This window comes from Gallinula chloropus (assembly GCF_964237585.1).
Source record: "Gallinula chloropus genome assembly, chromosome: 5".
Lineage (NCBI taxonomy): Eukaryota > Metazoa > Chordata > Aves > Gruiformes > Rallidae > Gallinula > Gallinula chloropus.
In genome coordinates this window covers 62,072,550-62,087,669 of record NC_140090.1, presented here as the reverse complement: position 1 = coordinate 62,087,669, position 15,120 = coordinate 62,072,550, and positions in this window count along the sequence as shown.

Below are 15,120 nucleotides of genomic sequence, written 5' to 3'. Positions count from 1 at the left end.
TTATTTCATCATAAACTGTATCTCCACCATAACTATTGTAAAGTAGTTATCTGAGTCTGTGCTATGAACAGGAGAAGCCATAATTTTGGAAAATCCTAGAATTTACAATTCAAGATCATTCATTTCTGAACCTCCAGGAAGCTCCAAGTAGGATTCTCACCCCTTCCTGCCTTTCAAATTCACCACCATCATGATTACAACAGCCTGGAAGTGATATCTGGAATTGAATGTACTGGAACTGATCTGATACGTGTTAGAGAACAAAGCCTTCCAGCCTTCTGTCACCATGTGGTACCACGTCAATATTGTGTCTTCAGCACAGTCCTCAAGGAGTGGGAAGGAGGCTCAGGTTGAATTGTTTATAACTTAGTTTTAATTCCCCGACACATACTACTCAACTAACCATGCTGGTACTAAGACAACTCTTACTCATACGCAGGCTGTGCGTAAGGGCCCCAGTGACTTGTCTATCCCAGGAACTATATTTCTGTTTCCCCCTCCTGTCTTGCCAACAAACTCCACATGCCCACTCTGGAAAGAGGATGGGAGACACTGAACCAGCCTTTTAAAATGTCATCTTCTACACTCCGGCCAGGATGATTGATGGGGGATGTCTTCAGCTGGGAAGCAGCCATGTCGGAAAGTCAGAAGCAGAACTGAGCCCAGGATGTTTACTTCCAAAGTGAAACTGCCACTGATGTAAGAAATTCCAGCATTTGCTGCAGGAAGCAATATTGATACCTGATTGGAACTGCCTTTACCAGCTAGCAAGGCAGCTTCAGGGTCCTGGAGCCTTTGGGAAATATACTGCAGGACTTCAGCTCCTCGGCAGCACATGGTTTTATATAGTAATGTATGTCAGCCTCCACTACTCACCAGTGATACAGCTTCATTCTTACATACTGCTTTTCTAGGACCATTTGCCTTTAACTTCAGAAGTTGAAAGTAATGTCCAAGGGTTATCTGAAAACTTCTACAAACAGTTCTTTCTAGCAGGCCCCCTTACCCACAATAAAATGTTTTCACTTCAGAGGGACAAATCATGATCCTAAGCTCAGTACAAGAGACTAAAAACTTTGTGATAAACAGAGTAAGTATCCCAGATCACTGAACCCAGCTTGCTTGAAAAACTGATGAATGTCAGATTACTTAAAGCAATTTAAAATATTGAACTTCAGTCCATCTTTGCATATTCTCCCTAAATGGACCCAAATATTATAAACTGATTAAGAGACAAAAAATATAAATTCATAATAATCTGCAAGTTCTCCAGGCATTTTCTGATTAATACAAGTAATTTAGTGATTGTTTTGCAACAATTTAGAGGATTTTTTTTTTGGCATCTTTTTATTTTGCTGAAAATCCAAGTAGAAAAACATGTATATTACAGATGTAGGAAAGTAAATCAGACATACAAGCCTTTCTGGAAAAGAGACATTTCTCCTGAACAACAATTTTGGGGGCTGTTACAGTTTTTGGTTTATAACTCACCACTTAAATTCTTTTCCAATTAAACCTTAATTTCTCATGAATATTCTCAACTGGATGTAAAGGCAGTTTATATTCTTAGATTTTAATGAAAGAATCTTGAGCAGCTGTAGAGTTTTCACGTATTTTCACAGTGGTTTAGGTACATTATTGACAAGCACAAGATGTAGCAATGAAGATACTATGTAAATGTAGGATGTAACCTGCTATTACACAAGTCAGAAGTGAAACTGAAAAATGATGAAGCAAGTTTACTAAGCAGTGAATTACAACTTGTTTCTCTAACCAGATGTTGGGTATGTCAAGATGAATAGGTGCAGACAGTTGGGATTTTACTCTTCCATGGTTCATACAACCCAGATGGCAGTCAGCTCTATCCAAATGCCATGTAAACATATGAACATGAACTAATACATCTTGCTTTTCAGCACATAGCTTCTGAATTGGACTTGTCCTATCTTGTGTGCTCAAAACATGGACAAAGCAGATGCACAACTGGCTACACTTACCCAGTAAAGCACCTCCTCAGAAGAATCACTCATGCAGTTTCCAAATGAGCTGTGATGTGCTATCATGAAGTATCATTTGAAGACAAAAAAATCAAGGAAAAATACATTTCAATACAAAATCCAGTAAGAACAAAACAACATTCCACCCCACTAAAATACCTCATCCTCTTTATTTTCTTAAATATATATTGAAATAATCAGCAACAACCTGCAGACATTTAGTTTTCTGGAAAGACACTCATTGATGATAAAACGTCTCATAGGAAAATTCTCAGTAGTTCTACATTTAGTCCATGAGGTGAATTCTCATGGCAGAAAATTTGTTATATTGCTAGTCTGGAATGTTTTGATGATTTTTGTTGTTATTGTTGTTGTTTAAAAGCCATGAATGTTTTGGAAACAAAACTTAGCTTGCTTGCCATTTCAACAGAAATTTATCTGTGTTCTTATATTGAATTTCTGGCCAAAACTACACTTGTCTGGATGGGTAAGTGACCACCTTATACCTATGTCTTCTGACAGAGGAGAAGCCAAGGCTGGCAGCCTGGCATGGCTAAAAGGATTCTCACTATGGTGGTTTGTAACAGTTCCTTATGAGCTGAGAGCGAACACAACACAACATTAAGCCATGTTAACGCAAAAACACTTACTATCTTCACAGAATCACAGAATCACAAGGTTGGAAGAGACCTTTGAAGATCATCGAGTCCAACCATTCCCATCCTATGCTAAACCATATCCCTAGGTACCTCATCTACACTTTTTTTGAACACATCCAGGGAAGGTGACTCAACCACATCCCTGGGCAGCCTGTTCCAGGCCCTGACAACTCTTTCAGTAAAAATTTTTTTTCTAATATTCAATCTAAACCTGCCCTGGCACAGCTTCATGCCATTTCCCCTTGTTCTATCTCCTGTCACCTGGCTGAAGAGACCATCGCCCACCTCTCTAGAACCTCCCTTCAGGTAGCTGTAGGTGGTGATAAGGTCTCCCCTCAGCCTCCTCTTCTCCAGGCTAAACAGCCCCAGCTCCCTCAGCGGTTCCTCATATGATTTGCCCTCCAGCCCCTTCACCAGCCTGGTTGCCCTTCTCTGCACTTCCTCAAGCACCTCAATGTCCTTTGTATGGTGGGGAGCCCAGAACTGAACAGAGTACTCAAGGTGTGGCCTAACCAATGCTGAGTACAGGGGCACAATTACCTCCCTAGACCTACTGGCCACACTGTTTTTGATGCAAGCCAAGATGCCATTGGCCTTCTTGGCCGCCCAGGCACACTGCTGGCTCATGTTCAGCCTGCTGTCAACCAACACCTGGTCCTTCTCTTCCTGACAGCTCTCCAGCCAACCTCCCCCATGCCTGTAGCGCTGCATGGGGTTGTTATGTCCATGTGCAGCACTCTGCACTTGGCCATGTTAAACTTCATCCCGTTGGTCTCAGCCCATCGGTCCAGTCTGTTCAGATCCCTCTGAAGAGCCTCCCTACCCTCAGGCAGATCAACACTTCCTCCCAGCTTAGTATCATCTGCAAACTTACTGAGGGAGCATCCAATCCCTTCATCGAGGTCATTGATAAAGATGTTGAACAAGACCGGACCCAGGACTGAGCCCTGGGGGATGCCACTCGTGACCGGCCTCCAGGTGGATTTGGTTCCATTCACCACCACCCTTTGGGCCTGGCCATCCAGCCAGTTTTTAACCCAGCTGAGGGTCCACCTGTCAAGGCCAGTGGCAGCCAGTTTCTCAGTCAGAATGCTGTGAGAAACAGCGTCAAAGGCTTTACTGAAGTCCAGGTAGACCACATCCACAGCCTTCCCCTTGTCCATTAAGCAGGTCACTTTGTCATAGAAGGCAATCAGGTTAGTTTGACAGGATCTACCTTTTGTAAACCCATGTTGACTAGGCCTGATCCCCTGGTCATCATGCATGTGCTGCATGATAGCTCCCAAGATGACCCTCTCCATGATCTTCCCAGGGACTGAGGTCAGGCTGACAGGCCTGTAGTTTCCCAGATCCTCTTTCTGGCCGTTCTTATATATGGGGGTAACATCTGCCAGCCTCCAGTCGAGTGGAACTTCCCCAGTCTGCCAGGATTTCTGGTAGATGATGGAAAGGGTTTTGGCTAGTACATCTGCCAGCTCTCTCAGCACCCTCGGGTGAATTCCATCAGGCCCCATCAGGCCTTCAAGAAGAATAGATGATTAGATGAGCCCTCCATTAATAGCTTATTCCCTAGGAAGGAATACATAAGCAGATAATTTATTGGATGATTTTTCTTGTAAAGAAAAGTGTTCAATTGTAACAGGTAAGAAAAATAGGAAAGAATGGCTATTAACTATTCAGAGCAAGTATGAAAATACTGAAATTTAGAAGATCAAATTTGCTTTTTCAAATACTTGGGTTTTTTGAATTATAGGTCTGTAGATCTCATACAGTAATAGCATGATACTGGAAAAAATATTATATCATATTGAAAACTATCCTAAGAAAATACAGGAGATACAGATATGGAACCAGCATGAAAATAGAATTTGACTGCAATAAAAAGCTGATGACACTCAAAGCTACCCTGCAACACTGTGTCTGACTCAAAGACTGATTTCAGGAATTTCATTTGCAATTCAGCTTTCCTCTACTTGATATCCTTCATGAATCCTAAGGAGTTTTACATCCATTCTTTCAATCTTCCTGCACCCCTAGAGGTAAAGAAGCATCATTATCCTCATTTTATGCATAGCAGACTTAGACACAAAGAGCATGAATGAGTCACCCAAGATCACACAGCACTTCAGAGAGAGAGCCTCACCAGCCAGGAGGTCTGACTGAACATCCTATCCTCACCACTTGACCAAATTTCTTCTTATTGTAGGAATTGAAAGAATGGAAGCCAATTAGCCACCTGTTTCATTGTTTGGCATTTTCAAGACAGCTGATGTGTGCTAAGTGGAGCAGTGTTCTTCATACACACAAGACCTCCTGCTACTCAAGAAAGCTGAAGTTTCACACATGACCAGGACCTTTCACTGTGTAAAACATACATTGTACACATTCCAGACTTCTGTTTCTATTAAACAAACGTTTTGACTGGGAGCACTGATTCCATTTCACCCTTGTTGTTCCTGATTTCCTATTGCTGTTTTCATTCTTCCCACTCCTCTTCCTCTTCCAACACTGGTGCCAACGTACTGGCCACACACACACATCATGGTTGCTAGTAGCCAGTTGGCAGGTGGTGGATATTTTTCTTGCAGAATATGTATGTGTGGATGACTGCTCTTGCTGTGTGACTGACTTAGCTGCTGGCAATGCTTTTGGCCGGGGTATACTCTATGGCATTATTTTAGTTCCAGACGTTTGATGGGTTGACTCTCCTGTTTTGTTCTCCCAGACAGTATTTTTCAGTATTCCCTTTTTTCCAGCCTGAGACAGTCATGGCTGTGTGGGTGTCTTTTAATGATGTTTGCACAGCTCCAAGCCTTTTTGTCACTTTATACAGCTGTGAAAGGAGCTGTGGTGTGTAGGTATTGGTGTGTGTATTCACTCAATGCTGTTCATGGTTATGTGCCACTTCCTGTACGTGAATTTGCTTCTGTATATGCACATGTGCATACATGGGCTTTTGACCTACTGATTTTGTGAGTGTGTCTGTGCCTATATGCATATACTTCCATTGATGTGCTCATTTGTATGGTCTGTTTATACCTGAATATGCATATTTCTCAATATGAATGGATATGCATCCTTAGTATATACAGGAAAAAATATTTCAAAAGTATTGTTAAAGTTGCAAAGTCAAACCACAGATACATGAAAATACTGTATTTCATCCTGAATGCTGATTCTGTCTATGTATATCTGCTGAGACAATCTACAAACACATCTATAGATTTCATCTATAAATTAATCTATAGATTAATTTGATGCTCAGGGCAGATCTGCACTAGGTAGGATGCATGCAAAGGCAGTCCCCTGCCTCATTTATTTCAAAAGCTGGTTGCTTTTTAGGGAATGAGGCAGATGTTTACTAAATGAAGGTCTTTTGGATCCTTGATTCAGCATGTCTCATCCCTCCAGACTTCCCTTTGCAGTGTCTATATCCCAGACTCAGTCACCTTGCCTGGTTCTTTGTTCTGTTCTGAAACTCATTTTCCAGCCATTTCCAGCTTTCACTAGCTTTCCATCTCCTCTCTTTCTAAACTAAACAGAGAATCAGCTCCAGAACTGTTAATGCAACTTCCTTCTGCCTTTGGTACTCTCCACTTACATGCTCACACTATCTACTCCTTTCTTTTTTCCCCAAACATCTAAACAGTTTTCAATTCATGTCACTTCTGCCTTCATTGTTAATGTTTACAATCTGCAATGTTTGACAACCATAACAACAGGCGAATGTCAAGAACATAAGAAAAAAAATATACAGAACTCTGTTCTAGAAGCTCAGAAGAAGTAAAAATTACTCGGGTATGTGAAAAGCAGTGACCTTAATTATATGATGGCATATCCAAACAGTAATGAATGTGTATGAAGTGGTGTAGGACATATAACAGCAAGGTATACTACTGAAACATTTTGTCACAAAATGAAGTATTATTTTCCAAGCCTCTCAATTCAGTAATTCTTTCTGACAACATATTTTCTCTGAATGATGACAATTATATATACATGTGGTGCGGGTAAAATAGTGACATCAGTCAATAAGCAATGCTTATGGATGCACACCATGTGCTACCTGATCAGAGGAAGAGAAAAGGAATCCTCAGTTATGTAACCACAGCCAGAATAGTCAGGAAAATATCCTGAAAAGACCACTAGAACTTCACCTCTCAAACATAGTAAAATGACAGTAAACAACAATAGGTGAGAGCAGAGTAACCCATGAACGTAATCTACAGAAGCAAAATCAAATGCCAAAGTATGAAAACATAAATACAGTCCATAGGTTAACACATGAACACAGAAGGGTGATGACCTCCAAGTGCTGTCAGAGACTGTAAGCACATAGCCCAACCCAGTAATAAATACAAATAAATGAAAATATTCTTAAAATCTTAAAGGTGTTGGGTAAGTGCCATAACATTCCTTTAATGAATACACTTCCATGGGGTAGTCTAAAATTTCAGTAATAGTTGAATAACTAGGAAATTTTCAAAATCAATGACAGTGTCGGGTATAAACCTAGACTTTAGTGCTCTGAGTACACACTTGTAGTCAGTACACACCTGATAACAATAAGTATTTTCCATAAGGCTTCCACATGTCATTTGTCTCACTGAAGAAATGGGGACGTTTGTAATGCATTATAGCTCACAAGACAATTATAGCCAGCCAATACACTTAGACTGGCAAGAAACTACCAGTGCAAAGTGTGGGGTTCAGTGGAGAAAGTCTGACTTGCTAAGCTGCAGCAATGACATTTAAAGAAACATTCAGGCTATTCTACTAGGATTTTCAAAAGGGAAATTACTTATGTTTACTCTGGAACATTTTTTAGAAACTTTTCCTGCTCATATACTACTATTAAAACATACAAGTTTTTCTACTACTACATAGCCATTTTTCTTTACCCTTGAAAGCATACTGGAAATAGAATTGTTCAGAATGTAATATAATTTTTTCATTACTATTAACAATAGGTTTCAGTATCTACTTAAGATCTGTTATTGCAATTCATGCTGCACTAATTACTTACCAGTTACTGAAAAACACAGATTTCAGGAATCAGAAATACAAATGACCACCCCAATCAGAAACCCTATCCATTCAAAATTAGAAGCTGGATGCATACACAGTAACTATTTTCAACTAGATTCTTGATTTATGAATATTCTTTCTAATAGGTCATTTGCTAGAAATCCTGATAAAAGGCAAATACAACAAAACATAGAATATGCCTTAACTAAGTCTCAATTCCTATGCCTAAAAATTATTTAAGGAATTTCCATCATTATCTGTTGGCTGTAATAGTGATTTATATGTGCACTAGAAATGTTAATTCATATTTCTGAAGTAATTTATGATCTTAGTACTAAAATACTTATATAATTCTTTTTCTAAAAAGAAAGTAATTCTCTTCAGTTTGGTAAAGCAATAATGATTTGTATTATCTCCAAATTAAAATGCATTGTGCAGGAAAATTTTAACACATTCCCATGTAACTCCCTCCAATCATTTTACTTCAACCAGTTGGCCAAAAATTAATTCAAAGGTAGCAAAAACATCGTTGTCATATTTTTTCATGTCTAGTTAAACTTTTAATGGAATTTCTTAGAGAACCTGTTTAAAAAAAAAAAGAAAATCTATACAATCTCGATCAGATGGATAGAGCTAAAATTTCGATCCACAGACCACACCTAACCACAGAAGTTGATCTCATTCAGCTCTTCCCAGCCTATCACCTGCTGTTTGACAAGACATATACCCTAGTGCCAAGTGCTAGGCATTCAGTCTCCCTTGATCACTTGCTGGCCTCTCTAATGGCACAGGGTTAATTATTTATTGTGATGATCATGATTTATCCATACTGAAGTGGCACCTTGAAGGACCCACCATACAGACCACTGTACAGACCCTGTCCCAAAGAGTTTACAGTTGAAGTGTGAAATAACTACACTTTTGATCAATTACAGCTTCATCTGAAATACTTAGCTTCAGTGAGCTGATCCTTCTTTTCAAAGCTTACCAAAGTGATTCACTTCTATCCCCCCCAAGCTGTTTCTTAGCTTAGGGCTGTAGACTCATCTTACAAAGTGTGATACAGCCTTCTCATGAACTTTTCCTTCTGAATTACTTTCAAAACAAAATCATTTTAAGATATGAAATGCTTACAAGATTTTAAAAGTCCTACAGAAGAACAGTGCAATTATTTCAAAGTAAAAGTTTAAAAGTAAAATTAATGATAATGTCTTGACATTGAAAACCCAGCTCTGCATTGCTCTCTATTTCGGTAGCTCTACAGAAACAAAGACACTGAAGCACAAAATTAAGTAATTTGCTGAAACAAAACTTCATAATCTAAAGCTAACTGAAGTCCTCCATGAGCTTCATGTAAATTATGTTGAAAAGCATCTTTCTGCAAAACAGAATGCAGGCAGAGAACAGAAGGATGTATGCAGTACATATCGGATTACATACATATGCTGAAGATAGAAAAAATAATTAAAGAAGAACTATAAAATTTATTGCCCAGGCTATGATATTTCATGTAGAATTCTTTTTAGAGAGTGGTGAAAAGTTGAAACAACACACTGAATAAAAAGACACTTTGTCCCAAGGGCAAGTACTGTAGTGATCAATTACATCTTGAATTGCAGGAAAAAAATTAACTAACTTGATGGAAAGCACCATATTGCAATAAAAGATATTATATACAGATGAACAGGGATTGAGAATGCTATTTATTTGAAACAGCAGGTATAATATACTGTACCTCCATACCTCCTGATGGAATATTTCTAAATGGGCTACCCATATTTTGCAACACGACTGCACTTTGATTTATGGAGCCAAAGTAAATGATATGCTTCGCCAATAAAAATTCCTTGCAAAGGCAGCTTTTTCCATTTCATTTTAAAGTGAATATGAAAAGAAACACATACAGACACTATTTTTAACAAACATTGCTGTGTAAAATGTATGATACAGGTATGAAAGTATGTTTGTACATGCATATATTCTGTACTGAAGCAGTTTTTTATCCAGGAGAGATGGGAAATTACTTTGCATACATGCAGATAGAACAAACAGTATTTTCTGTCAGAGGGAAGGAAATAGTTAATGAAAATAATTCACTGGTTTAATTTTACAAGTGAATGAAATCTCCTCAGTAACTCAGTGCTCTACAGTAAATCTGTGTTAGTGTACTAGCTGCCTGGCAAGTGACAGTAGATTGTAGGCAGCAAAATCACGCAGTACATGTTACAGAAACATTATCATACCTGACACATTCTTGGTATTTGTGGTGTTATCATATGAGTTTCATCATACTTAGCTTCGGTCTCGCTTTCAGTGCTGCCATTTAGCTGGTGAATATAGAAACAGAATGGTCACCAAAACTAAGTTTAGGCAGCTATAGTTCCCTATCCTTAGGGGTATTCACAGGAGCCATTATCAGTCACCTTAGTTATCTCTGTGGTGGAATCCATCTCACATAATGCTGGATGTGTGAAATCCAGACGCCTCATATTTCCGGAGGACTGTAGGTTTAACTTGTGGGAATCACTACCAGTCATATCCAAATTCCACAGAAATCAATCTTATTAAAATCATTCCTTTGCATGCACAGTATAAAACAGGAGGAATGAATCCTATATCATGTAAGCACTTTGCTGTTAAGTATATGATATAGACCTTATCAATTTGACTGTGATAAGAGTAGATTATATTGCATAGACAAATCTGCACTGGTTTAGGGAAAGGAAGGAAAAAAATCCATGTTAGTAGGTGACCATTCCAAGGAATTCACTCTCTACTTAGATGACCAGGGTTTCAACAGGACTATAACATCAGTACCTTAACATTTCTTTTGCTTTACTTGCGACATCTTAGCATACATCCCCTTACTGATAGTTAGATGTAATTATCATATTCATTCTAAGCAGCTTCTCTCCATACATTGCACTAATCTCATATTGCATCATCCCTTTTATCATTCATACCCATGGCATTCCCTGCCTCACTTCATCCTACCTCTCCTTATCTCATATCCTGTTCCTGGAACATGCTTGCATTGACAAATCAACTTTTGGCAATGCCAAAAAGGGCAATGTCTCATTTTTCCTATTCACACCTCATCATCCACTGTCACGAGAAGACTCCTCATATAAAGATACATAGTCAAGATTTACAGCAGCTAACATTATTTAATATTTGGAAGGGGGAAGAAAGAAGACAGAATTGTCCAGGAGCAATGAATAAACCAAGTGAACAGACAAACGTTTCTGAAAGATTTTTCTTTACCTTCCTGTGATGTCTATTCAGTTTTGCCATTTGACCAACATGCATACTTAAACAGATCATAACTCCTATGAGGGATGACAGAAGAAGTATGGTTACTCTGGTGTGAAATCTCAGAAGTGATCTTTTATTTGCTGTCAAATGAAAGAACAGGCTACATTATCCTCTTTCCCATCAAGCAGGAACACCTTCCTTTGAGAAACCTGATGCACAATTGGTCCCTCTCCTTCTTTCCCAAGCTGGAAACTTTCATAATCTTCCAGCTGGGATCCTTGTCACCTGTGCTTACTTGTCTTCTCATGGAAGGTCAGCTACCATTCCAGAATTTTTAAAAAGGCCATATGTCCTGTCACCAGAAGGATTTTCTTCCACGCTCATCATTGTACTGTCGAATCGTTTTTCACTGCAATAAAGTGGGGATTATTTAACAGTGATCTGCAATATATTTTCAGTGACATTTATTATAACTCCCCTCTGCTGCAAAAGATCCTATAACACATGGGTCATGAAGCAGAACCCCTGAACTTATCGGTTCCCTTTGGAATAATTAGCTAGTATCCTTTCTTTCCAGGGAATAAGGAGAAAAGAATGAGTGAAGTTTCTCTGGCAATGATAAGTAACCCCGCGATGAACTTGTGTTCTCCAAGTTATGAGTGCAAGTGGTATTAAATGCAGACTGTTAGCAGGAAGATGAATGCAGCAACAAACCATCTTTGGGGACTAGGCACCGCTGACAAGCACTGGAATGCCTTGTGGTAAATACATCCTTTCTGAATACATTACCTTATCCCAGGTCTGGATCGTGTTGCCATAACTCTGCTATGGTTTTCAAGAGCTTATAAAACATATGAGCAAATTAAGGCAGTATATAATAATAAAATACTTTACATTTTCAAAGCATTTGATCCTAAAGTTCACAAGCATTGCAATCCAATTATTGTCACATTTAGGCATGAAACAATATTTGATGATTAGTACTAGTAAGATTTTCCAAAATTCCTAATATAGATACCAGCTTCCTTCTGAAAATGTCATTAGATACATTAAGACACCTGAATACCTTTTTATAAAACAATGTAAGTCCATACTACACTTAAGTTGCCTTATAGGTTTCTGTTTAATAAAAACTTTTAAACAATTTTGCAAAGATCCTATTGAAATAGCAAAGCAAATTCCTATGTAAGATTTAAGTACTCTGTACATGCATTTCCTTAAGCAGCCTGTTAGAAGTAAAGGCATTTAAAATTCCCCCTGCAAGATTTTAACTGATTAAAATTATCCTTTCTAACTTTTCTCTACAAATGCAGAAAACAATGCAAACATCACCATGGAGCACTCTGTCTAATATATACATGCGCCAAAATGTCAGTGCTGCCCCTTGCCTACAGTAAGGAACTGTTCTTCATATTCTGCTCGAAATTTTCCATTGTCCTTGAGGTATTCACTCCTCTGCATAGCTCCAGTATGGGAGTCCCTGCCAGCTCTGAATACGTCAGTGCCCTACCACGTTCTCTGCAACACTGCCATACTTGGGAGTAGTGGCCATCTCAACTTAACACTATTTAGCAATTTACGGATCTCATAGGCTGTAGCTAGAGTAAATTCTGAATTACTGCCACACTAAACTTCCACTGAACTGCAGCCTGAATCCACCTCCGTGTTCTTGTAGCTGAAGATGGCAGCACCACTATTTAATACATCATTCTCCATTCTGTCAAAATTTCAGTGTTGGCAACTAGTCAGAGCTGCTTTCTTTACTGTGTTTTCTTTACTGCTTCTTTATCAAAACTGGTCTCCCTATTCTTTTATCCAATACTCTTTAGTTTCTCTGACAGTGTCTTTCAAAACATTTTCTAATTATCTCTCTTCTCACCTGCAGCCTTTATACAAACTGTCATCTTTTTTCCTGGAAGAGACAACACATAGGTGTGAATTCCAGACCAGCCATTGTGCAGAGAGCTTTGAAGATTAATAAAGCATGCCTCAAATCAAGACTGTTTTTAAATAGAGACAGACCAAGATGATTAAAGTGGATAAGGAAGATGTGAAAAGCACTGTATTAAGCTGGCCTTTGTTATTCAGTATTTTCTAGGGACCTATGCTGCACATAGCAAAGACTTGCTACTGAGTGCGGAAATGAGCCGTGGAAAGTTTTTAATGTGCTTTGTTATGCTTTAATAGTCAAACCCATTAAACTATAAAAATGTAACGATGCTCATAAAAACTTGACACTCCTTACTAAAGGCAGGGCCGCTAGAAGCTGCCTCTGCTCCAGCACAACCCTGCTGAGCCACTTTACTAGCTCTCTGACTCGCAGCTCTGGGACATGGCGGCACCACTGCTGCTTTCAGCTCCCATGGAAGGAGCCTGACCTACCAAAAATACAAAGTAGAGGCTTAGAGCTTTGTTTGACTACAAACTTTTACTGCCTGCTGCAGCCCTTTCCAAATTCAGAACATATTGCTTCATTGCTTCACAGCGCTCTCACTGAACAGAACCATGGAGGTTAGACCTTGTTGGAGCCAGGAGTCTACTATGCAATCTTTGCTTATCTCTTGGCTTAGATCATGCCTATTTCTCTCTTGGGACTCTGGGAGATATCAAGATGATGGCAACAAAGGTCTAGAATACCTGTTCTAACCAATGCAGGTTATACTACATCACCTTAGCATCAAAATGCTATCCAATGATATACTGAGCAACGGAGTTCAGATACATCTTCTGTTTAGTTTTACAGTATGAAGCAAGAATGAGGAAGTTAAACTATTTCTCTGGGTATAGAAGTCTGTTTTTCTTTTAGTTTATATCTCTCTTCTTCATATATATGTTTATATACATATATATAAACCAACAACAAGCCAATACATGTTTTTTTATTTATCTAAAAGAAAGTGCTCTATGCCTTGAAATGCATCTTGTATTTATAGCAAAAGTGGGTGAGGGTTTCTTAGTTATTCAGAGAGTTTCTTCTACTATTTCAAATAACCCTGAAGAAACCTCCATCTCCTAAAATCCCCAGAAGGCAATGGGAAGTGTGAGGAAATTGTCCCCCAAACTATCACTACCAATCAGCAACTATTTATCTAATATTTAAAGCAAGGCATTTAATTTACTTAGGACCTACTAGTTAATTTAGCAGTTTTGAGATTCCTTCTTTTCATGCAAGCTATGGGCATTTTGTTCTGCATTTCAGAATCCTTGTAAAGAAGCTCATGATGACAGACAAAGCCAGATGAAGGACTGAAATAAAATTTAACATTCTGGTTTATCTGCAAATCATTTTAGTTGATCTGCTGACATCTTTCTTAAATTAAGATGGTGAAAAGTGCAACAGAAGATACAGATCGTACTAAAGATCCAGAGTTTACAAAGCATTTAATGTGGCTCTGCTGGGCACATTTAGTATCTACACTTGCTACTTGCTTTCAGTGAAAAGGTTCTGTTAGCCTTCCCAATAACAGGAAATCTAGCAGAGTTGAGGCAGCTATTCCATGCTTCTTTGTAAACGTTATATTTGTGCAATTGCACAGGCATTTTTTGAATGTAATAAAACTTGGAATACAGGACCAAAAAAAATATAAAAACAATGATGAACATTATTAATGCCTACAAGTAGTTTCAACCTAAGTTTCCGTTCTAAAAAGTAGTAATTTCAAGTAAAATACCTTCCTCCCTTAATTTCTTATTTTCTGACATTAGAGATACAGAATAAATACTTACTGGTTTTGCACCTATATGCATTAGGAATGTAGACTTTATGCCTATCTGAGACTCACTATGATAGTTTCTTGTAATCACAAGACAATTATCCATATTCCTGAATTTTCCTGTCCTACCCATTCCCACCAGGAATGCAGTACAGATGGCTCAGGAAAATCATGCTCACTTGCAGAAACTTGCCAGTGCTGGTGCATAATATGGTAATAGCTATTCAATGTAGAAATCACTAGCATGTAAAAAAACATTAACATATAATGCCATTATGGGTGCATAAAGTTACAGTTATATATACATAGCCATGCCATTAGACCACTGGCACTTTTAATCCAATATTTACTAACCTATCAATTACTGATGGCAGATTTTTTACTCTGTTCCTTTTGTTCCGCTGATGTGTTGATAATCTAACAAAATTGTATTAGGACATGTTTTCAGAGTAGAAATTTATTGGTCAC